We start from the raw sequence: 25,816 nt of genomic DNA, 5'->3' as shown, positions 1-25,816 counted from the left end.
AGTATGGAAAATAGAACTAGTATTTGACCCATTCATATCACTTCTGGGCATATGCCCTAATGACTTGTGAATTCTACTAGAGAGATACTGGCTCATCCATGTTTATCAATGCACTCATGCTTATTGACACACAGTAAAATAGAGTCAATCTAAATGATTATAAATGATAAAGTTGTGGTCCATACATACAATAGAATTGTATTTAGCTATAAAGAAAAAGGAAATCATGAATTTTGTATAAAAATGAATGGAGCTGAAAAATACTATATTAAGTAAGGTAACCCAGGCCCAGAAATACAAATACTACATGTTCTGTCTTATATTTGAATCTGAGCTTCTAATTTATGTGAAGGTATGTAAGTGCCAGGAAGCTAGAAGCGGCTTGTTTGCCCATGTGATGATTATGTAGCAACTTGTGTTTGTCATTTGCAAAATATTGGTGTTGCATTCAGGTCTGCATTGCTGGTAGAAATCACCCAACCAAGGGCAGCTTGTGGGAAAAATAGGATTATTTTGGCTTACAGGCTTGAGGAGGATGCTCCAGTATGATAGGGAAAATGATGGCATGAGCAAAGGGTGGACATCACCCCCTGGCCAACATCAGGTGGACAACAGGAACAGGTGAGTGTGCCAGACACAAGCGAATGAGGAGCTGGCTATAACACCCATAAACCCTCCCTGAACAATACACCGCCTCCAGAAGGTGTTAATTCCCAGATCTCCATCAGCTGGGAACCTAGCATTCAGGACACCAAAGTTTATGGGGAAAACCTGAATCAAACCACCACATTCCACCCTAAGCCACATAAACTGATAATCATACATAATATAAAATACTATGCATTCAGTGCAACTTTAAAAGTCCCTATTTTTTAAATCAATCCCAATGATGTTCAAACATCCCCATTGTTCAAGGTCTTTTAATTGAGCCATAATACTAAAAAGTCCCTCCAAAACCCATAATGGCACAGAATAAATATTCACACTGAAAAACATGGCATTGGCCATAGCAAAGAAACATTCAACCAATACAAGATTTAAAAACAGCCAGGGGAAACATCAAACTCTGTAGACTCAAGTCCAACAACTCTAGCCAGTGACAAATCTCCAAGTCTAACAGCAACAAGTCTCTGGTATTATAATTCTGACCCTCAAGCTAGGCTACTCACAGTCCTGGAAAATTTCATCTGGGGCCAGCAGGTTTCCTTAGTAGTGATCTCGTGTTCCCAGCATCTCCACTGGGTCTCTACTGCAATCCACAGTTCATCCTCATGGCTCTATTGGGTCTCCATGCAGGCATCCATTAAACCTGCTTCACATGGTCATTTCCAATACACAAGACCATGTTGCAAACTCAGTGGTCCTCCCTTTCCTGCATTTCTTATACTCCACAATACTAGTTAGAGTGCCAATTTGTTAATCTAGGGGGAAATAAAGCAGACATTGAAGAACAGGGTACTCCTTGAACACTCAGGCCCCTTAAAAAGAGTCTACATTTTTCCTGTTGCCCCAGTGCTGGTCAGCTGGCTAATCTCAAAGGTTGTAATCTCTCAAACAACTTTCAGGTGAATGGGCAGAAATTTATGCCCAAGGTTTCATTTATTCTGTGTCATATCCCTCTGCTCACACCAATCCATTTCTACACAAGGCAACCCAGCACAACTTCTCAGGACACAGGCATAACAACAAGCCTCTCAAACCGTTTCTAGCCCAGTCCAAGCAAAGCTCTTTCTTACCCTCATAAGGCAGCCCTCGCAATCCATTGTTCTTACTACATTCAGGTCTTTAAACTCTGTCCAGAATAGTCTGTCAAGCTGTATTTATAGCACGGCAAGGTGTCTCTTAGGTCAAGCTTTCAAATCCTTCCACATTCCTCTTGAAAATCATCTCTAAAAGGCCAAAGCCATTGAGTCAGGTGTCTAGCAGCAACCCCACTCCTCAGTACCACTTTACTGTTGCAGTCAGGTTCACAGTGCTGGTAGAAAACATCCAACAAAGAGCAGCTTGTGGGAAAAAAAGAGGTTTGTTTTGCTTATAGGCTTGAAGGGGAAGCTCCATGATGGTAGGGAAAATGATGGCATGAGCAAAGAGTAGACATCATCCTCTGGCCAACATCATGTGGATAACAGGAACAGGAGAATGTGCCAAACACTTGTACCGGGAAACTGGCTATAATACCCATAAGCTGGTCCCCAACACTGCCTCCAGGATGTGTTAATTTCCAAATCTCCATCAGCTGGGAACCTAGCATTCAGAACACCTAAGTTTATGGGGGCACCTAAATCATACTATCATAATTGGTTCACTGAGTTTACAGATTTTTCCATGTTCATGTTTCTTTTCTACCACATAAAAGTCATATTTAATATACTAATATCACCAGAAATTAAGGGATTTATGGTTTAGGGATGTTAAGTTCACAATTTTCTGCTTTTTTCTGAGAAGCTTAAATCTTATCATTGGCACAAATATTATCAATTGTTTTCCTGGAGATGACATGATCACTAATTTCATATTCAAGAAAGAACCTGACAGATCCCCTCCTGAATAAGTTTAGTTTGTTAGTTCTTTCTGATAAAAATGGGCTTCCATAAACAAGAGTATCAAAATTAGCTCATCAGCCAATCATATAAGTGTCCTGTGCTCTTTAGTACATAGCAGAGGTACTTCATGCCTAATTGCAGGTTTACTATATAGACTATTAAAAAGTTTGGCACTCAAGAATCATGATTTAAGAAGTTTAATACTTTCCACTGATTTCTCAAGGACATTCTTAAGTAACTCTAACTTAGTTTTCTCAGTAGAACATAGTGACAGTTTGGTGGTCTGCTTGATTATGTATTAAGTACCACAGTTTGTCTTTCATTACTTTCACACCATCAGTGCAAATGCCAACATAAGACAAGTGAGCTCTTATTCATATGTATCCTTTTAGTGCTTGATTTAATCCTTACCAATAAATATGAAAAATGCTTGGTAGATGAACTCTTGACGTTTGGAAGATTATATGTATTGTGAATCTCTTTTGCTCTGAAATCTATACTTGAATTCATTCTACCAGCCTCCCTTGCTGCCCTGTTGGCATATCACTCAGGCTTTACTAACCAGATCTAACTTTGAAAATCTTCAAGTCCAAAAATCTCAGTAGGAGAATGTGGTCTCTGAAAGTTTAATTTTTTTTAAATGTTTTATTTATTTATTTGAGAGTGATAGACACAGAGAGAAAGACAGATAGAGGGAGAGAGAGAGAATGGGCGCGCCAGGGCTTCCAGCCTTTGCAAACGAACTCCAGACGTGTGCGCCCCCTTGTGCATCTGGCTAACGTGGGACCTGGGGAACCGAGCCTCCAACCGGGGTCCTTAGGCTTCACAGGCAAGCGCTTAACCGCTAAGCCATCTCTCCAGCCCGAAAGTTTAATTTTTAAGGAGGGAATGCTGCAAAGTTGACTGGAAAAGTTTCTGAAGGACTATTCTCAGAATCATATGTCAAGCTATTGGGTCAAATGGCAGGACTAGTGGCAATTTAGGTGCAATAGCCTGGTGACAAAATTTGGTCCTTGTTCATAAAGGCATAGTCTCAAAATTTCACACCTCTGCCCTTAAATTGGCATCTTAAATTTTGGTTAACTTTTGACCTATGCCCCTTCCTCTCACTGTTACCATATCCCTTATTTCCCTTTAACCAGATATCCCATCCATCTACTTCCATATAACATGTGTTCTACTATTCTCTTACCTTCAACATCTCCCTACTTCCATGGCCCCTTTCTAGTGTACTGGCTTCTACTGACTCTTGCTACAACTTGTGTACATATATAAAATTTTGAGCTACAATCCACATATGACTGAAGACTTGGGATATTTGTCTTTCTGAGCCTTTGTTACCTTGCTTAGTATATGTTCCAGATGTGTCCAAGTTTCTGAAAAAAACAAAACAAAACATAGCTTCATGTTTTTCTTTACTGCAGCATAAAATCCCATTTTGTATATGTGCTACATTTTCATTATCCATTCATCAGTTGATGGGCATCTAGGCTGCTTCCATTTCCCAGCTATTATGACCAGAACAGCAATAAACATCGAAACACATGTTTCTCTATAGTAGAATAGAGTCCTTATGGTATATACCAAGGAGCTATATAGCTGGGTCATATAGTAGGTATATATTTTTAGCTTTATGAGACACCTCCAAGCTGATTTACATAGTGGTACACCAGTTTACAGTTCCTCCAAAGTAAATAAGAATTCCTCTTTCTCCATGCCCTCATCATCAGTATTTGTTGACATTTGATTTCTTGAAGATAGTCATTCTGACTGGAGTGAAAGGCAATCTTAAAGTTGTTTAAATTTGCATTTTCCTGATGTCTAAAGATATTAAGCAATTTTATAAAAATTATTGGCCATTTGTATTTCTTGTTTTTAGAACTGTTTAATTTCACAGCTCACTTTAAATTGGGCTATTTGTTTTGGTGTTTAGTTTATTCAGTTCTTTGTATATGCTAGGTATTAATCCTCAGTCAGATGTAAAGTAGGAAATATTATCTTCCCTTATGTAGGCTTACTATTCTTTTGATTAACAGTTTCACTTACTGTGCAAAAGATTATTCAATTTCATGCAGCCCCATTTGTTGATTATTATTTCTTGAGTTACTGGAGTCCTATACAGCAAATATTAACCTATGCTTTAGTGTTTCCCCTAGGCTTTCTTCTAGCAGTTTCAGAATTTCAGGTCGTTTTTAAAAAGTTATTTTATTTTTATTTATTTATTTGAGAGAAAGACGCAGGCAGAGAGAAAGAGAGAGAGAAAGAGAGAGAGAGAGAGAGAATATGGGCACAGCAGGGCCTCCAGCCACTGCAAAGAACTCCAGATGCATGTGCCACCTTGTGCATCTGGCTTTATGTGGATCCTGGGGAATTGAACAGAGGTTCTTTGGCTTTGCAGGCAAGCACCTTAACTGCTAAACCATCTCTCCAGCCCCATCAGGTCTTACTAACATAATACTTTTGAATCCATTGAGAATTTATTGTTGTACATGGAGGGAAATAAATATGTATTTATATTCTTCTAAGTATCATCTGTCAAAGAGGCTATCTTTTCTTCAGTGAGGTTTTTTTTATAGTGTTTATGTTAAATATCTATCAGATGGCTATAGTTGTACTTAATCTGTATCCTCAATTTTGTACCATTGATCTACATAACTATTCTCATGCTAGTACCATGCCTGTCTTGTCACTATGGCTATGTAATATAACTTGTAGAATTGTATCATCTTCAAATAATAATTTGACTTCTCTTGTTCACATTTATATCCATTTTATTTGATTCTATTATCTTATTGTTCTTGCAAAAATTTCATAACTATATTGAATAAGAGCAGAGAAAGTAGACACCCTTGTTATGTTCCTGATTTTAGTGAGAATGCTTTGAAATTTCCCCCATTTAGTATGATATGGATATAAATTTGTCATATTTAGACTTTATTGTGTTGCAATATGTTCCGAATATTCAAGTTTCTTCCTGATTTTTATCATGAAAGATGCTGGACTTTACCCTTCTATGTATGTATTGTGATCATCATATGATTTTTGTCCTTGAGTATACTTAAATTGTGTGTTACATTTATTGATTTGCTTATATTGAACCATCCATGTCTGGAATAAAACAAATGATCACAGTGAATAACCTTTTCCATGTTTACCAGTATTTTTGAGAATTTTTTTGAGGTAGGGTCTCACTCTAGCCCAGGCTGGCCTGGAATTTACTACATAATCTCAGGGTAACTTTGAATTCATGGTGGTCCTCCTACCTCTGCCTCCCAAGTGCTAGGGCTAAGCCCAGCGGAGAGGTTTTGAATCTATGTTTATCAGGGAAATTGGTCTATAATTTGTGTGTGTGTGTGTGTGTGTGTGTGTGTGTGTGTGTGTGTGTCTTTATCTGGTTTTGGTAACAATGGCTTCCTACGTGGAGTTTGGTAGTGTTTCCTCCATTCTTATTTTATGGCATAGTTTGAGAAGCACTGACATTGATCCTTTAACATTCTCATAAAATTTATAGAAAATCCATTTGTCTATACTTTTTTGAGTTAGGAGGGTTTTTTGTTCATAATTGCTTCAATTTCATTGCTTGTTATATGTTTGATTAAATAGTTTATGTAATCTTGGTTATATTTTAATAAACCATATGTATCTGGAATTAATCCACATCTTTTTGATTTTCCAATTTTTTTGAAGTATATGTTTTTAAGGAATATCCTCATGACTTTCTGAATTTCATTATTATCTACTTTAATGGCTCCTGTTTTGTCTCTAATTTTATTAATTTTAGTATTATCACTCTTTTGGTTAATTTCACAAAGGGTGTATCAATCTTATTTATCCTTTTAAGAAACCAGCTCTGTTTCATTTATACTTTTTTACTTTTTTATTTCTAATTCATTAATTCTACTCTGTCCTTGTTTATTTCTTATCATCTATTGTTTTGATTTGGTGTGTTCTTTTTACAATGCCTGAAGATGTATCATTTTAGTGAGTTATTTGTGATCTCTCTGACTTCTTAATACAAGTACTTAGGGCTGTAAACTTGCCTGTTAGGACTGCTTTCATTGTATTCCATAACTTTTTCTAGGTTATGTTTTCATTAACTTTTTATTTCAGAATTTTTTTGATTTCCTTCTGTTTTCTTCAATGACCCATTCATCATTTAGTAGAGTATTGTTTAATATCCATGAGTTTGTATAGGTAGGTTCTATACTCTCTCTTGTTGTTGACTTATGGTTTTATTCCTTTGTGGCCTGATAAAGTACAAAGAATTATTTCAATTTTCCTATATATGCTAAGATTTTCTTTGTGTTCAGTATATCGTCTACTTTTGAGAAAGTTCCATATGCTGAATGTATGTTACCTCCCTCCCCTCTTTTTATGGCCAAGATAATACTTTAGTTGGTGAGAATGGAACACTGAAGTCAATACTATTGTGTTGGGTTTAATCTGACTATGCATCTATTTATTAGTGTTTATTTAATGAAATTAGGTGAAACTGTGTTCAGTGGATATTTTTAGAATTGTGATTGTAATGTTAGATAGCTTCCTGAATCAATATATAGTGACCTTCTTTGTCTCTTTTGAATAATGTTATTTCTAAGTCTGTCTTGTCAGACATTAGAACAGAAATGCATATTTGTTTCCTAGTTCTTTGTACTTGACATACCATTGTGTAACATTTCATTCCAAGGTAGTATTTGTCATTTGTGGTGAAATGTTCTTCCTTGAAGGAAACAAAAAATGATCATGAATTTAATTCAGTATCCTAGTATGTGTCTTTTTAAAACATTTATTGAAGTTTGAAAATCATTTCTGCTGAGGGTCTTCAGTGTGGGTATTTGTATTCATTGTGGGGACCAAGAGATCTCACTTAGTCTCTATAGTGATGGAGGAAACACCCTCACTCTGCAGGTCTTACTATTTTTCACTTCCTTTCCCATGTTACTCCCTGAGCCTTCGTAGGCAAGATAGGGATCTGATTTAATGTTTCTTTCTCTGTAGACTTTGGATCTCTATTTTTATGAGGTTTAAGTGACCACAGTGTCAGCCACCATTTCTCTGGGACTGTTTTTTGGTTAAAAGTGAGAGCAGTATCCATGTTACTGTTTCACCTGTAAGTTCTAGACCCGAGTACATGAAGTGCTTATGCTTCTGTGTTTAGTTTTGCTAGCTGTTATGAGTTAAGGAATTCATCCATCTCTCCAGATTTTCCAATTTTGTGAAGTATAGATCTTTGAAATATGTCCTCATGACTCTCCCAGTTTCGCTATGGTCTATTGTAACATCTCCATTTTCTTCCTGATTTTGTTATTTCAGCCTTCTCTTTTTTTCCTTTTCATCAAACTGGATAGGGGTTTATCAATCTTGTTTACTTTTTTGAAAATATAGCTCTTTGGTTCATCAACTTAACTGATTTTTGATTTCCAATTCATTGGTTTCTGCTTTGATCCTGATTATTACTTTATATCTGGTACTATTAGGTTTAGATTGTTCTTGTTTTTTCCAATGCCTTCAGTTGGATGGTTAATTGTTGGTTTGAGATCTCTTTGGTTTGGTAATGAAAGCATTTAGTGCTATAAACTTCCCTCTTAAGACTGGTTTCATTTTGTCCTATAAGTTTTTTTTTAACTTTATTTTTAATATATTTTCTTTCTTTCTTTATTCAAGAGTGAGAAACAGGCAGAGAGAGAAAGAGAATGGGCACACCAGGGTTTCCAGCCACTGCAAATGAACTCCAGATGTATGCGCCCTCTTGCACATCTGGGTTACTGGGTCCTGGAGAGTCGAACATGGGGAATCTGAAGCCCAGGCCTATGCATGGTACATATGTGCAGGTTCCCAGCTGCCCTATACCAGCCTCCAGGTAACCGGCAGCTAGGGAACCAGAAGGCAGACAGCCAGGCCCTAAGCCTTCTCACACTACATGTGCTCAGGGTTCTAGCCACCCCCTACCAGCCACCAGAGAACTGGAAGTCAGGGAACAAGGAGTTGAGGAACTTGGAACCAGGGAACGAGGATCCCAGGCCTTCTCATGCTGCACACATGAGCTGGGGATCAGCCACTGCACATCAGTTTCAGAGGAACCCCAGTGTGCCTCTTTTGATTGGGAAATTGGGGTCATTTATATTTAGAGTTGTTATTGAAAGGTGTGTATTAATTCCTATCATTCTTGTTGATTTTGTAGTGTTTGATGTTTATCTATTCCTCTCTTACATTAATTATTGTTCAAGCATGGTTTGCTCTTTCTTGAGGCCTCATGGTTGTATCATTCCTTCCCTTCAGTCTGAAGCATTCTTTCAAATATTTTGTGTAGAGCTGGTTTAGTGCTCATTAATTCTTTTAGCTCATTGTATCATGGCAGATTCTTTCTTCTCCATTTATTATGTCAGGTAGCTTTGCTGGATATAGCAGTCTGGGTGGCATTAATTGTCTTTTAAAATTTAAAATATATCTTTCCAAGTTTTCAAGGCTTTCAAGTTTCTGTTGAGAAACATGTTGTTCTTCTTGTGTGTCGGCCTTTACAAGTTACTTGGTGCTTCACTCTTACTGCCTTCAGTTTGTGTTTATTTATTTATTTAGTTTTTGCCATTGCCTCACTTTTGTGTATCAGAGTAAAGTGGGATCTGGAGAGTTGAACATGGGTCCTTAAGCTTTGCAGGCAAGAGCCTTAACCACTAAGTCATTTCTCCAACCAAAGTTTATGTTTTTTTTATTTTCTGTATATTTACTAGCTTAATTATATATGATGATGGGAGGTTCTTTTCTAGATTTGTCTGTTTGGTGCACTAAATACTTACTTCACTGGTAATTCATTCTCCAACTTTGACAATTGTTTTCTGACTTTGTTGGAAATAATTACTATGCCTTTAGGACGAAATTATCTTTCTTCTATGACTAGACTTTTGATAGTTGATCTCTTCATAGTGTACCAAATATCTTGCAGTCTTTCATCAATCTTTTTATTTCAGTCAGTTAATTTTCTATGTTCTCTTGGGATTTAATCAAGTGGTTTTTTTCTTCTTATTTTTTGATTCCTTTGATACTATAATTCTGTTCTGAATTCTAGGTCTGGCATTTCATCTAATTCAGTTTCATAGGAGGCCATTACTGTAATGTTCATAATTTTGGAGGAGCTATGTGGTTTTGATTCTTGTAGTAATATGTTGGGCTTTTTGCTCTTCATGTTATTTCATTGCTTGAATATTCTGTGTATTTGGTAAGTGGCATTCTTAAGGCATTTAGTTCCAAAGCTATATTCTCAGCTTATGAAGTCAAGATACCTATTGTGGCCTCTATATACTTCAAAAATAGAATACTAACATCAGAAGTGACTAAAGAGATGGATATGTCTTCTGAGAAAACGTCAACGTAGCAAATTAAGAAGAATGGTTCCTTTGATTTAAATAACTGTTTGCCAATAAAAATGAAGCTAGCAGGGAATATACTAAGGTTTATGTTACTTAGAAGTGCAGGAGAAGCAGAGGGGATAATATGGGTACTAGAATCAACTTGGAAAAGGATGGAGGTGGTAAAAGTATCTGGGAGAGGATAGTTGGGACATTGGAAGGTCCCACATGTTTTAGAAGTTGTTAAGGTTATGGAAGATTGTGTTTATAGAATATGAAGAGGAAGGAGAAGAGAATGTGTAAAAGTTGCTAGAAAGAGGAAGCATATGAGTTATGCATGGGAAGAGTAGCAGAGAGATCACAACTGGGTAAAAAAAAATACAGACAGTGTTAACATCCAACTGAGCAGTATATAACCACAAACAAAACTACCAGAATGTGTGTGTGTGTGTGTGTGTATATATATATATATGGAGAGAGGGAGAGAGAGGGAGAGAGAGATTAAAAACAAAAAGAAACATTAAGTGAATAAAAATCTCAAAAATAACAAAAGTTAATCCTAATACATAAGAAACCAAAAAAGATAAGTATACAAAACACATATAAAAGTCAGTATTTCTTCCTTGTTGTGATTAGTTTTGACTTCTTTCCCTCCTTATAATATTCTCTTTATCAACCTACCTGTTATGGGAGGTACAATTACACTTCCAGCTCAAACCCATAGAACCAAATTTCGGTATGTATTGCTTCAGTAGAAATCAGACCAGTTATCTTTTGGAATGAGAGTTTATCTCATTTAGGTTGAGTTGTGAAGGTTTCCTCCTTGTGGCTTGGCTTGGCTTGGCAATCTTGGTTGGCAAGCCTTCAGCTCAGTTGGGCTGGGTGTTGTGTCAGGGAGAGGAGAGTGACATCTTTTGGCTTCCTGAACTCTCCTTGTCCCAATGCTTGCATATGAGGAAGAAGAAGTTGTGGAATGTTGCCTGGTTGTTCTCAAGGAGGTCATCTCATCCCTTGTCCTTTTCTTCAGGTTCTTCTGATCTTGGAAAGCTTGTATATGGGGGGAGAAGCCCTTCCCTGAAATTTTTAATCCTCTTTCTTGTGCCAGCAGGTCTAGGCTGTTACAAGAGAGAAGCATTTCACTGTGGCAATCCAGAGCTGATCCACACTGATTAGCAATAGCTCCCTCCTGCTTCTCCATGGGGATCTCACTTAGTTAATAAATTCATTTACAGATCTTGTCTCTTGTTGTAAAGAGCATTTGTGTATTATCTAGCCTCTTTTTTCTTGTCTTTATTTATTTATTTGAAGCTACTTTCCCACCATATTACCTGTAAGTCCCCTCATCTTAATTATTTTCAATCTCCATTTTTACCTCTTTTCTCACATTTACTTTCAGCTTCCGTCATTATATATGATGGTACAGTATGCATGAAATCAAGTTATCATCAAATTACTCTTAAAAATTAAATCAAAAAATTATTTGTAGCCCTGTTATTTAAAACATTGCAAAATCTTAAATTTCTCTATGTTTAGTAAAAAGACATCATGTGGATGTGATGAAAGATTTAATTTCTGTTAACATTATGAAACTTCTCATTTTTTTGCCAAGGTCAAATTATATAAGTCAAGATTTTGTTCTTTTCAAGAGAAGATGAACAACTTTATATGAAACCTTAAGGGAAATAAAAAAAATCTTGTGTAACAAGTGTTTCTTGAATAACTGATATTTTCACATGATATTTTTTGGCTCAGTGTAAGCACGAATATTTTACTACCCCAAATAGCAACCTGAAATCCTTCAAACTGATATGAATGCTTTTGAATATTTGAAATTCCTTTCAAAACTCGGCAAAATTAAATTACGGTGCCTCAATTTTGAAAATTAAATTGTCCTGAGAGAATATAAGCAATTATACTCAATTACACATAAATCTAAGTGCTTTCTCTCTCCTGTTCAAAAAACTGATGTTATTTTGATACAAGTGATAAGATTAGTGATGCCAAATCCAAATTTGCACTTGGCTTTGGAATTAATTGCTATATGTCCACAATATTTCAAGATGAATCCTTAGAATATCATATTTTGGTATATGTGATATATAGTATATATGGTATGGTATGGTATGTGTTTATGATGTCCATACATTGTACATAAATGTGCATATATGTAAGGGTTACAAAATATCTTCTGCTACTACTTTTCTGTGTTATTTCCTTGAGACAATTTCTTGCTAACCTAGGAGATTATGGTTACACTGTCTGGCCAGTGGCCCATGTAATATTCTGTTTTTGCTTCCCTCAAGGGGTTACAAGTACATGCAGCCAGACTGCACTTTTAACATGGGTGCAACTGATCAAAATTAGGTCCTCATGTTTACCCAGGAACCACTGTTACTCATAACTGGGCCATGTCTGGTCCCTAGTATGTCATTTTAATGTCTATCTTGGCTTTTCCATAATATGTCTATGAGGAGGAACAAACAATAATGTCATAGTGCATAGTAAGCTTTCAAATGCCAAGCTGATCTGTGATTAATATTCAGATATGACACTAAAAGAGACTCAGGAGAAAGCTAGCTTCTTTTAAGCAGTTTCATTTAAGGACAAGAGCTCAAAGAGAGAAACTGAAGATGCCATACCACTTAGGAAGAAATGGAACTCATATCAGATCCATTTTCATCCACAATGGTTGCAACACCCCCTGTTGCCTCTGCAATCTAGCATACTACCTAAGTGGACTGGCCTTTGGGGTCAGCCCTCTTGAATCTGCAAACCTGTCACGTTTTCCCCCTACCTACCTGAATCTGATGAGAGAATACATTCTTTTAAAAATATTTTATTTTTATTATTTATTTGAGAGAGAAAAAAAGGAGAGAGAGAGAAAGAGAGAGAATGAGATTGTGTGAGAGAGAGAGAGAGAGAGTATGGGTGCACAGGGGCTTTCAAACATTGCAACGAACTCCAAATGCATGCATCACCTTAATCATCTGGCTTACATGGGTGCTGGGGAATCAAAGTGAGGTCCTTTGACTTTGCAGGCAAGTGTCTTAACTGCTAAACCATCTCTTCAGCCCTTAATTGACTATAAAGACTTGTCTGATGTTGTTGCCATTCCTCTCTCTGCCATGTGATCTGTCCCGTCATGTGTAAGCCTGGCTGGGTATGGGAGAACACTGTTTCTTGGCCCGGGTAGTTTTCTGCTTGCCTTGTATCTGCTTTATGTTTTGAGATAATCTCTAACTTTAATTGCATGTATGATTTTTGTCTAACCTCTGAGTATATCATGTGTGTATTTTTTCTTTACAGTCTAGATCTACCACATGGGTATTTCATCTAATCTCTGGCTCTGCTACCTGTGTAATTTATCAAAACTGGGTTACCTTGTATAACCAAGGGTGTAACTCTTTTTTTTTTTTCTGGCATGATCAACAGACTGGCCTGTGTGTGTGTGTGTGTGTGTGTGTGTGTGTGTGTGTGTGTGTGTGAAAGAGAGAGAGAGAGAGAGAGAGAGAGAGAGAGAGAGAGAGAGAGAGAGAGAGAGAGAATTGGCAAGCCAGGACCTTAAGCAGTGCAATCAAACTCCAGACATGTGTGCCACCTTGTGAACATATGTGACCTTGCAAGCTTGCATCACCTTTTGTGTCTGGCTTACATGGGATCTGAAGAGTCCAACATGGGTCTTTGGGCTTTTCAGGAAAGTGCCTTAAGGACTGAGCCATATCTACAGCCCTATAACTCTCTTTACTACCAAATCCTCTTCTTTATTTCCTGGTCTCTGCTTTGGTACTTTCCTCCTGCTATTCTTCCATAAGCCATCACCACTCACTCTCTTTAACTTTCTTCCATGGGAGGCTCAAGGAGGTGCTGTACCTTCCATATAAGTGAATTTTTCTTTTAACTCCCCTACATAAGCTCCTGGGTCTTATCTTCCACATGCTTGTGGCTCTGCTTCATCCTCTCCCTAGACCTCCATTGCTCTTAAATGAACCTCGTTAGCTGTTTCCTAGACCCTAATTTCCTTTAAATAAACCTCATAATTTGTGATTCCTCCCTAAATAAATCCAATAACTCATAATTTATCCATCTTGAGTATGTTTTATCAGTTCTTTGTTAAATAGGCTAAGGACACAAAATATGGGTTTGTAAGTTTGGGAGACCCCTCCTGAAGTTCAAAATCCTGTATCAACATTGTTACTTATAAATTTTTTTATAAGAAAAATATGTTAATGTTCAAATAGTTCTACTGAAGCAGTAAGGTTTTTCTGGATAGTAGCAGCTATATTGACCAATGCAAAAGCAGAAAAACCTTATTTATCACAGTGTGGTATTTTGAATAGATGGACCCCAATACATTCAGTATTTTATTAGCTTGTAGTTTGGACCTGCAGCCACCTGGCTGGAGGAGGCATCACTGGGAAGATCTTAAGATATGGTGGTGAGTTTGAAATTCCAATCTAAATATATGCAAAGTGCCTAATTGTCTGATGTAGGCAGGGCCCTAGGTTAAAGAAAATCTAAGCTGTCTGACATGAAGGCCCCAGTCTGTGGAGAGGTTGCAGCATCCTGAACTGCCAGTCATATCTAGGGACTAACCAGCAGGGGAGCTCCCATTCTCAGTGAGCCAGGATCTTCCCCCCATTCTTGGAGGTCACAGTGAGCCTGGACCCCTGGACAAAATCTCAAACCCCAAGATCAGCAGGAAGTAAGGCCACTCCCTCTCCAAGCACAGAATAAATGGATATTCAGATAAGACCTAGGCTTTGCCCCAAACCCTCTAACCTTTGGCCAGTTGCCTAGGAAACTCCTTATATGGTATCAGCCAGTACCTTTGCAAAGTCCATCCCCCTGTACCCTATACCTTCCCTTTACCATTTCCTATGTGCTGGAATGTATGTCCCATATGCTAATTAGGCATCAACAAGCAAGATATTTTGGATATACCAGGGTTCTACAAGGGCTACCATGGAGGTTTGTTAGCTAGAGATGGAAGTTTGTCCTGGCTACCCAACCCAGTTGGAGGGGCAGAACTGGAAAATCTGGAGACTGCCAGTCACTGGACTTGAACAGCAGATGTTTGATGTTTGCTTGGTAACCAAGGGTGTAACTCTTTTTTTTTTTTTTTTCTGGCATGATCAACAGACTGGCTTTGTGTGTGTGTGTGTGTGTGTGTGTGTGTGTGTGTGTGTGTGTGTGTGAAAGAGAGAGAGAGAGAGAGAGAGAGAGAGAGAGAGAGAGAGAGAGAGAGAGAGAGGGAATTGGCAAGCCAGGAACTGCTTGGTTGAGTTTGCATTTTTCTAGTCTCTCCTTGATATACCTTATACCAGTTGAAAATGTTTACTCTGTGCCTTTGAATGTTGAAAATATGTAACTTGTTTGATTTTTACAGGACTCATAGCTCAGAGATAATCTTAAATTTCAGATGAGACTTGGCACTTTTGAACCATTTTAAGTTGGTAGAGACTGTGGGGACCTTTGAAATTGGACTGAATACAATTTACAATGTGTGATAGTTTTGAATATATTGGGGTCCAGGGCAAAATGTTGTAGTTTCAATAGATGGCCCCCAATATATTCAGTGTTTATATTAGTCTGTTCTTTGGATTTGCAGCCACCTGGCTGGAGGAGGTGTCACTGGGCAGAACTTAAGGTATGGCAGTGTATTTGAAATTCCATCTAAAGATTTGCAACATGCCTATTTCTATATAGTTCCCTAAGGGTGTTGTGTGGCTTTTGGCTTGTGGTTCTCTCTCTGTCTCTCTGCTTAGACCTGTGAAGGCAGGCCAGCTTCTTCTGCTATTATGGAACTTCCCCTGGATCTGTAAGCTTCAATAAATATCCCTTCCTCCATAACTGTGCCTGGCCTGGAAGTTCATCTCAGCAAACCTGAAGCTTTCAGCTACACTCAGTGATCTCTATTTGACAGTGCTACTCTATAAAATTCATTTAACAACCCAAGTATGATGGTTCAGGCCTGTGACCCTACCTATTGAGGAGGCTAAGGCAGGAATATGGCAAGGTCAAGGTATCTCTAGGCTACAGAGTGAGTTCAACTGCAATCTGAACACTTACTGAGACTCAGTTTTAAAACCAACGAACAAAAATGGTAAGGGCTAGGAATATAATTCTTGCCTGGAACACATGAATTTCTAGGTTCAATCCCTACTACTGAAAAAATAAAAAGTCCCTGATTAAATAATTACAACTGAAAAAAAAAAAAATATATATATATATATATATATATATATATATATATATATATATAACAAGGCAAGCATATTTGAGCAGAAAGTTGTTGCAGCCCAAAAAGGAAATTGTCAGTTAAAATTATTGTGTAAAGTTTTTTTAAAAAAAATACCAAAAGATGCTGGTTGCATTATTTATCACAACTTATATAGGCAACATCATCAGTCAACCTCAGATGTTTTTACCGTGAAATTGTAGATGTTGCCACCAAATGCACCACACATTACTGTGTACTGTCATAAGTCAGCTAAACACTTATAAACACATGTCATGCCAGTCATTAAGATAAAAGGGTATAATTACACTTTTAAATGTGGTGAAGTATTTTGAAAGAAGTGTATAATTTTCCAAGGTAGGGACCTTTGTGAACATATCTTTCCCTGCATGCTTATGCAGTCTGACATATTCATGTTGGTTCAAATCAAGAGCCCCACTGAGAACATGCCAGCCACAGACAAAGGAAATAATTTGTTCATTAGGTACCTGTTGTAGACAGCTTCACGTTGCTGGGATGAACATTAAAACCAGACATGGTTTATGGGAGGAAGGGATTTATTTTAAGCTTACAGATCCAGGGGGAAGTTCCTTCAATGGCAGAAGAAACTGACACTCATTCATAAATCCAAGCAGAGAGAAAAACTACCATCAGCCAGCAAAACCAAATAGCAGCAAGCATAATATTACTGCAAGCATGTCACCCACCAGAACTCAGACTTCTGTGTATACCGTTGAGCTAGAATTAGGATCGTCCCCCAGTGACACCTTAGGGCTGGGCTCCAGGATATGCCCCCAGTGACAATTCCTCCAGCCAGGTGGCTGGAAAACCCACTTTACAAGTTTAATTTTAACACTTGAGTTAGTGAGGGAAATAATTCAAACTATCACAATACCATTTCATGATAAGAACCCCACAGAAGGAGCAGCACTAGCTCCTGGTTACAGATGGGCAGGTTAGAGTAAGCAGCTAAAAACTCTAAAAATTTCACCAAATTTAATAATTGACTGTGACTAAGATAATAGTAACCAATGTGGCTTTGATACCTTTGCACTTTTTGTTTGTTTGGTTGGTTTTGGTTTTTTGAGGTAAGGTTTCACTCTATTCCAGGCTGACCTGGAAGTCATTATGCACCCTCAGGGTGGCCTTGAACTCACAGCAATCCTCTGCCCTCTGCCTGCCAAGTGCTGAGATTATGTGCCACCACACCCAGCTCACCTTTGCACTTTTGAGTCAACAAGACATCTCTTCAAGCACCCCATGATTTAGCATGAACAATTTTTGACTTCTGGTTCACCTCAACCTCCCTTTACTTGAATGGGAGCTGAGGGACTCTACTTGTTCCTATTATTTTATTTCAGTCTATAGTACCCCAGAAATTCTACACATCATGAAAGTGAGGTATTCATATTGGCATCTTACATTGTATATCTTTATCACATAATTGGTTCCTAATAAACAGGTGTTAACAAACAGACAATAGAATAGTATTTGGTATACTTTGTTGCTCAATAAATATTTACTAAGTCAGCTGCAGTATGGAATGGTGTAGAAATTCCCAATTAAAAATAGACCACATAGTTCTCACATTTCCTTCAAGATATGGGATATTTATTTCACCCAGAAAACCATCCATGAGCCATGCTTTTGGTTTGAAATGAGTGAATTAAGTAAGTTCCAAGTAAAAGTAAACAAACAAAGCAAGCAGCAGATAAGCAGAACATTGGATCAGGCACTTAGATCATAATGGGAGTTTGTACCAATAGACCTAGGCTATCCCAGGTCCTTATCTTATGACTATAAAGTATTAAAATCCATAGACCAGAAGCTAAGACTTCAAGAAATTTTATTAGATTAAGAGAAGGACAAAGGAGAAAGTGCAGAGAGCTCCTGCCATGCGCCTGGCAGGAGAGAGGAGGATGCACACTTGGTAGTGGGGGTCCTTCCTTGCCTACCTCAGCCCAGCCCAGTACTGCCAACATGAGAGGGGCTCACCGGAGCAGGAACCTGGAAGTTGAGGAAAAGTGAAATCCCCTCTTTCCAAAAAAGCTATGCCCACCTCTAAACAGCTATTTATAAAGTCACTGTGGTGGGCTTTATCCTCAGACACAAGGTGAGTCAGAGAGACCTGATTAGTCTGCCCTCAGGGGCATGGATCAGGAAGAGATGAGCATACCTGGGCAGGGAGCGAGAGTTGATTGGATGAGCAGGTGGTGTTGCATCTATTTGTTTTCCTCTTAACTGGGTAGCTAACTAATTCCTCCTCAAGACCATCCAGAGGGACAACTGGAGAAGCCCGGTGGAAACAGTTGGAACCGATTGCTGGGAAGCATGTCTTCTTCCAATTAGTTGTTCCTGCCACAAGCACTTTTATATTATAAGATAAACAGTAACTGAGCCTTAAATTTGGGGCAGGTGTCAGATAATACTGAGAATGACTTCCTTCTGGCTATTCTCAAGGGCACAGTATTTGACAAATAATTTATCTACTCTCCTGTTGTTCTCAAGGGATGCCTCTTATTCCTGGGTTGGTTCACTGTTCTTTCCCCTTATAACAGGGCCAGCCTGCTACAGGACTAGGGGTCTTGAAAGACTCTGAGACAAATAAGCATGGGTCATTGAAAGAGGGGCCTATCCTATTTTCAGATCCAGCTCTCATTGAGTTTAAACAGCACATGACAACTTACTAAAATGTTTTATATTACACTATTAACAAATAAAAAATTACAAATCATCATTCAGTGTTATTTTTGTTGATATAATTCATCAGACTATAGTATTATGTTTTCCTTTTATTCAATCACTTGAAATACTGACCTATGGTGACTTCAGTTTTCAGTTTTTTAAATTTATGAATGTATTTATGCACACCTATACTGACCTGCATGTGTATGGGTACACCAGGGCCTCTTGCTACCAAAAATGGACACCAGATGCATAAGCCATTTTTTGCTTGTAGTTTATGTAAGTGGCTTGGGATTGAACCTGGGTCAGTTGTGCAAGCAAGCACCTTTATCAGCTGAGGTATATCGCAGCTCCAGTTTTCCTTTTTAGTACAAGAAAATCATTAAGTGCTGGTGCTGTTCTAAACACTGGAAATAAAACTACAGTGTCCTGCTTATGCTGACAATGTTGGTGGGATTCATTATTTTTGAAGAGTGTGCATGGAAGATCAAATCTTGAGTGCCTATGTAGGACAGTCAGTAGAGGTATCTTTTTCTTTCATTCTATTTGGCCATTTCCTTTCTATTACATCTCCTAAATTTTAAGTTGTTGGATTCTTTTCTTTCACTTAGTTATTCATTTAATCAGATTGTCATAATATATTAATAAGAAAGTTTAGTCTACTCATATTGATTGTGAAAACCATTATAGTGCCATTAATATGCCTGTTCCCTCTTCCCTTTTTTAAGTTTTAAGCTTTTATTGGTTTGGGTGAGAGACCTCCCATGATACATGAGTGAAAGGTTTTGCCCCATAGTGGCACTACTGGAAGGTTTGGGGACCTTTGAGAAGTGAGGCCTTGTGGGAAGTCTTTAGTTCGTTGGTGATTACCCCTGGAAGGGCATGGGTGGACCCACCTTACCTCTCCAACTGGCTCGTAAGGGAAGTAGCTTTGCTGGATCACCCATCCTGCTACATTTACCAGCCATGCCTGAGGCCAGAGCAAATGGAGCTGCTGGATTTTGGATTGAAACCTTCTGAACTGTGAGCCCAAATCAACCTTTTCTCTTCATAAGGTATTTTGGATTGAAACCTTCTGAACTGTGAGCCCAAATCAACCTTTTCTCTTCATAAGGTATTTAGCACAGGCATTTCATTAAAGTACTGCACATATGTCTAGAAGAGGCCTCTTTCTTCTTTAACTAGTTATGATTCCACAAGTATTTCACAACATTCATGCATATCAAGACTTAAAACAGTATTGAGTATATACAGGTGATCATTAATATGACTACCAACAATTACAGTTTATACCTATTTTATACTTCTAAATTTTTCTAAAATTTTTTTCAAGGTTATTTATTTATTTGCAGAGCAAGGGGGAGAATGAGGGAGAAAATGGGCCACTCCTGGGCCTCCAGCCACTGCAAACAAACTCCAGACGCATGTGCATGTGCCACCTTGTGCATCTGTCTTTACTTGAGTACTGGGGAACTGAACCTGGGTCCTTAGACTTTGCAAGCAAGTGACTTAACTGCTGAGCCATATCTCAATCCTCCCTTATTTTCTGCTTTTATTCCATTATAATTGCTTGTTCCCAAAGGCAGTGTCCATCACTAGCTCATCTCTGAGTCATTACTCATAGTACTACTTGGTAAAGATTTATTAACAACATATTTAATACTCACTGGCAAGTATCTATGTATTTCTTCATTGGCACAAATGAAAAGATATTTGCAAAAACTCTATCTGATCAACATGCTCTTGGTAGATGACAATGCTATTGGTGACTAAGGCTACCCTGTGGAATCAACTAATCTGAGCCACCTAATCTCCTTTTCCTTGGCCCTTCTCTTATTCACATCTCATTCACTTATTGACTTATAAGTATGTTCTCTTCTTGTATTTTTTTTTATTTGTTGTATTTCATATCACCTTCTTTCCCCACAAGAATGTTCACACTAACAGGGATTTTGAAGAATAGTTTCAGTTTTTGCCACATTTCCCATGATTTCAATATTCTGTCCCCTTTAACATTCTCAATTCCATGTTTTCCTAAATTTTGTTTTTCTTTCTTAGCTGGCTTCTATTATTCAGAAATGTGACTCAGAGAACTGACAAACTTGGTACAGTCTCAGTTCTACATCTTTTAACAAAAGATATACTTGCTTTGTTCATTTATTTCATGAAAATATTAGAAGATATATAATATGGCTACTGCTTGAGATAATGTACAAATCCTAAATCCAGAGTTACACAATCTTATGGTATTATTTAAAAGTGATGATAATAAGTCTCTTCCTAGAAGGTTCTTTTCAGAACCTGATGATATAATTTATTTCTAGCAAGAAACACAAAAAGAATATAATTTTTATGCTGTAATGAAATTCTCATTTTAATTTTGTCCACCAATATTGCTGAATCAAATTTTAAAAATTACATGTAGGCAATCCAGTAATGACAATTACAGAAAAAGAGAAAAATTCATTTTCTAAGAAAGATTAATGGGAGAAAGTTTAAACCTCTGACAAGAAGATTTTTACAGCATGTGAAAAATCCTTCTTACTGGGTCACCATTGCTCAAAGAAGGACCTGCTGAAAAAAAAGAAATTTACAGCTGTCCTGCTGACATGAGGAAAAAATACTTCAAAGTAAACCTTGAAGAAATGATTTTAAAGCAGCAGAACTGAGGAAGGACCCAGTAATAGATTTTGAAAGGGTGTTTGGTATCTCTGCAGTAAGTCAGGCTGTCCCACAGACAAGCTCCCAACACAAGTACAAACAGGCAACAGGCGCTTTAATCGTAATATTGGTTGACTATAAACAAAGACAGGCATGTATAACCAAAGAGCAGAGAGAAATGTATTTGGGAAAAGGGTTATTATCTCCCTTTGGGATGACTAATACCAGAGCCATAGAAACTCATTTTAGAGCAAATATTTTTGAGATCCTACAATGTGGTAGGCAATGGATAAAAAGACATATTGCTAACCTTCAAGGCATTTACAGGCTACTTTATGTATGCTGGGAAGGTTGGTGGAAATAGAGAAGAAGCCATGGCCTCTACACAAGACTCAAACTGGCCACTTTAGCATTAGCAGTAACCCACTCCCTACTGAATTGCTGTAGATGAAGAACTATACCACCCAGAATAGCTCTCATTTTGCTTCTGTCACAAAATAACTTGGCAACCTAGAGCATTTACTTCACTTTTTTGAGACTTAATTTCCTCTAAGTCACATGACACAGGGTGAAGGCAGTTGGAGAGAGAGAAGAGACGATCAGGAACACTTCTGGTTCTGCTTCTAGTTCTAAAATTTAAACTTGGAGAACTAATGAGCAAACAGCAATGTTCTCTGGTGACTTCTAAAGATCTATGTGAACAAAATCTCCAACAAAATCAGCTTATATCAGTCCTATTGTTCAAGTCACTCAGGATAATTAGAGGTTTGCAAAGTTATATGTATGTATGTATGTATGTATATATATATATATATATATATATATATATATACACACACACACACATATATATATACACATATATATAAAACATATATATATATATGTATTATATATTATATAATATCATATATAAACTATATCTGCAGAGTTCCTGCCTCAGATATGGAAGGTGTCACAAACAGCAAGTGAGTAGCCAAGTAGCCTAGCATGAGTCAGGAGAAGTATGCAGAGATGAGTGGATCCCCTCTACCATGATGATCTTAAAAAAAAAAAATGCAAGCACTAAGCAATGGGATTTAACTTCTTATTTTGTAGTCATTCTGTGTAGACTAATTCTACCATTGAGAATACATACAAGTGGCTTATAAGTAAACTTTTTTTGTGATTGCTGTACATAGCTGGCTTCTATCCATTGCAGTGGTCTTCCATCTAATCAGTAGTAGCCAGAGCACCCTGCAAAGCAGCACAGTATGCGATTTTCTGCAAAGAAAGTGGGAAAACAAGGTAAACCAGGTTGAGCTCACTGCCTTAAAGAGGCAACCATGTTCATGGCAGATGCTTGGGGCTTCAGTCAAAGATAACGATCTTGGGATTGGGTCATGATTTTCAGAGACATTTATCATACTAATAACTGGGGGCTAACTCCACAATGCATGACCCATTTTCAATAACAAGGAGGGTCTAATGGGAGGGGGTAGATCACAGATGAGCCTAAATAATGGTACCAAACTGCCTGTATTTACTGAAAAGAAAACTAATAAATTAAATTAAAAAAAATAAAAAATAAAAAAAAATAAAATAAAAGTTGAGAGGAGCAGTGTACTATTACAGATCATTACTTCATACCTGGTTCTCGTGGTGGCTATAGCAACCATCCTGTGCAAATTTCAATCAGCTTCAGACAAATGCAGCTTGCTGGTATCAATTTGGGACTGCCCTGTGGACTTTTGCAGGTCTTTTCCACACTCCTTAGCTTGGACACCCATGAAAACATACTAGGCACTGACTGGTGGAATGGCTTCCTACTAAAGTCTGGGTAATAGAAAAGTGTTTCCTAGTTCATCTTTATAGAGGAATATTCTAAGATGCATTTCATTGAGTAATCTAAAGGTTTTAGCAAACTGAAATGCAATTCTTGTATTTCCTTTCCTTTTTTACTTCACCCCCTCACTCCCTTAAAACCATTCCCAAATAAACTACCTCATAGAAGCTTTGATTTTGTGATCTGGGTTTGGGCTGCCTAACTCTGCTGTGACCAAATCCTTAGATGAAGCAACTTAAGGAAGCAAAGGTGTATTTCAGCTTACTATGGTACTCTCCACCATGGAAGAAGTTATGGAAGAAGAAATGGGAGACCAGATCATGAAGCAGAGAGCAAGCAAGAAGTGACATCAGGCTATAAAATATCAGTACTTACCCACAGTGACCTATTTCCTCCAGTCAGCCTCTGTAGCAGACAGCTTCAGTTTTGCTGAGATGAACTTCCAGACCAGGCACAGTTATGTGGGGAGGGATATTTATTGAAGCTTCCAGATCCAGCAGAAGGTCCATAATGGTAGAAGAAGTGGCCCCCTTTGAAAGGACCAGACACAAAGGGAGGTCACAAGTCAAATCCCTGAAACCATACCACAAAACAAGTGCACTCCAGAAGCTCCAGGCACTTTGCATATCTTTACACTGGGATGTCAAATCCACCACCACAATTTAGGGGTGGACTTTCCAGTGGCACCTCCTCCAGCCAGGCTGTAAATCCAAGAAGTTTTAATGAACTCCTGAACCTATTGGGAGGCATCTGTTCAAACTAACACAGCCTCCATCTCCTAAACATTCTACACCCTTCCCAAACTGCCACAAACTGGGAACCAAGTGTTTAAAGACATGAGCCTACAGGAACATGTCACATTCAAACTACAGCAGTTGGCTTTCATAGGATACTCAAGACATTGTGAACTACATAAGATACTGCCTAATTTGGCATGCCTAAAAACTATTGCTTCTGTAAGTTTATCTACTGATATGCTCCTACCTAAAAGAGCAGTGTATGAAGAGATATGGGAGATTGTAGAGTGTTAGCTGGAGGAAGAGACTTCACAATTGTTATGCAAGTATATAAGTGTTTTGTATTTAAAAACCATGTGGTGTTGCCTTCTTCACAATATGTACATGAATTTTATAATATAAACTATTACCCTTGCACTTCCATAATGTCTAGTGTTCTATAGCATTCTACTGCCTGTCCTCACTCAATTGTATTCCAAAGTACACATTTTATCAAGTATTTCCTTAGTGTAAATCATTTAAAGAGGATGACTGGTGAAGTTCTGAATTTTACACCCATGTAGCATGATTTACAAGGTCCTGTATAACTTGGCCAGTGCATACTTTCCCAAGACATTTGCTATCCTCCCTTGACATTTATCCTCCAACCCTCATGAATTTCCTCTAATCCCTCTAATTCTCCATTCTGTCATAATTGCAGGCATCTACTCATCAGGTTGAATTAATCTGGGGTCTTTAGCCCATCATTTTTTAACTTGTCCTTTGCAAATTCTTCAGTGTTCATCTGCCCTCCAGACAATTATCCTTTGTTTGCATGAGATGCCTGTCCAGATGCTCCTGTCACTTCCTCATCTTTCTCTAACATAGCTTAATTTTGCTTTTTAATCATTATGGTTCTTCCATGGAAGAGAAGGTTGCCTAATAGATCACTTCACTGGTACCTATTGTCCTATATTTTCCACTGGTAATGACTGGAAAGTTAGAGTTCTTAGAGCTATGGAGTTCAAATATTGTTCCTAAAACCTGTCAGCTTGCAACTCCATAATTTCCTTTAGTTTTACATGCCTCAGGTGTATATTGTGGATAATAGTAAACATAATATGAACAAATAACTTATGCGATTCAACAGTGGCCCACAGAGTGCTAGATATTTATTGTAGTAATTACTATCACAATTGTCAAGTTTGTAATAGCTATAGTTATTAGATATACAATAAATTTAAGTATGAAATGTCTAAAATAAAAATGTTCATACCTTTTATTTGCTAATTAGCAAAGCAGTTTTCATTGTCTCATAATTTCTCAAAAATCAGAGCTGAGGTAGAAAAGCTAATGATACATACAAGATTAAACAGCTTCTGGGGAGATGTTCTCCATCACTCCCTTGTCAAAAATATAAGCATGTATGTGAATATGACAGGAATTCATTTTATTGGACATTTAAAATAATTATATATTTAGGGTGATTAAGAAAATGTCATATGCTGAATGATGGTTCTCTCCCTGAAAAGTTGCCCACAACATAATCTCCAGAACTTGTGAATATGTTATTTTGCATCATAAAGGGGATTTTTGCAAATGGCCTGGGCTTCTCTTCCCCATTTCACATGTCTCCAGTTCTTTAATAGTTTCAGAAAGGCAGGGTATGAGAGAATGATACGTATTAGCAGCTGAAATTACTAAATTGGAAACTTCCTCCCAAATGGATAAATTAGCATAGAACCCTCTAATTTGTGATAATCTGATTAAAGAAGATACACAGGGATCCATTTCAGAGTTCCAGC

The sequence above is a fragment of the Jaculus jaculus genome, chromosome 1 (genome assembly GCF_020740685.1).
Source record: "Jaculus jaculus isolate mJacJac1 chromosome 1, mJacJac1.mat.Y.cur, whole genome shotgun sequence".
In the NCBI taxonomy this organism is placed as follows: domain Eukaryota; kingdom Metazoa; phylum Chordata; class Mammalia; order Rodentia; family Dipodidae; genus Jaculus; species Jaculus jaculus.
This window is presented reverse-complemented; position numbering follows the sequence as displayed.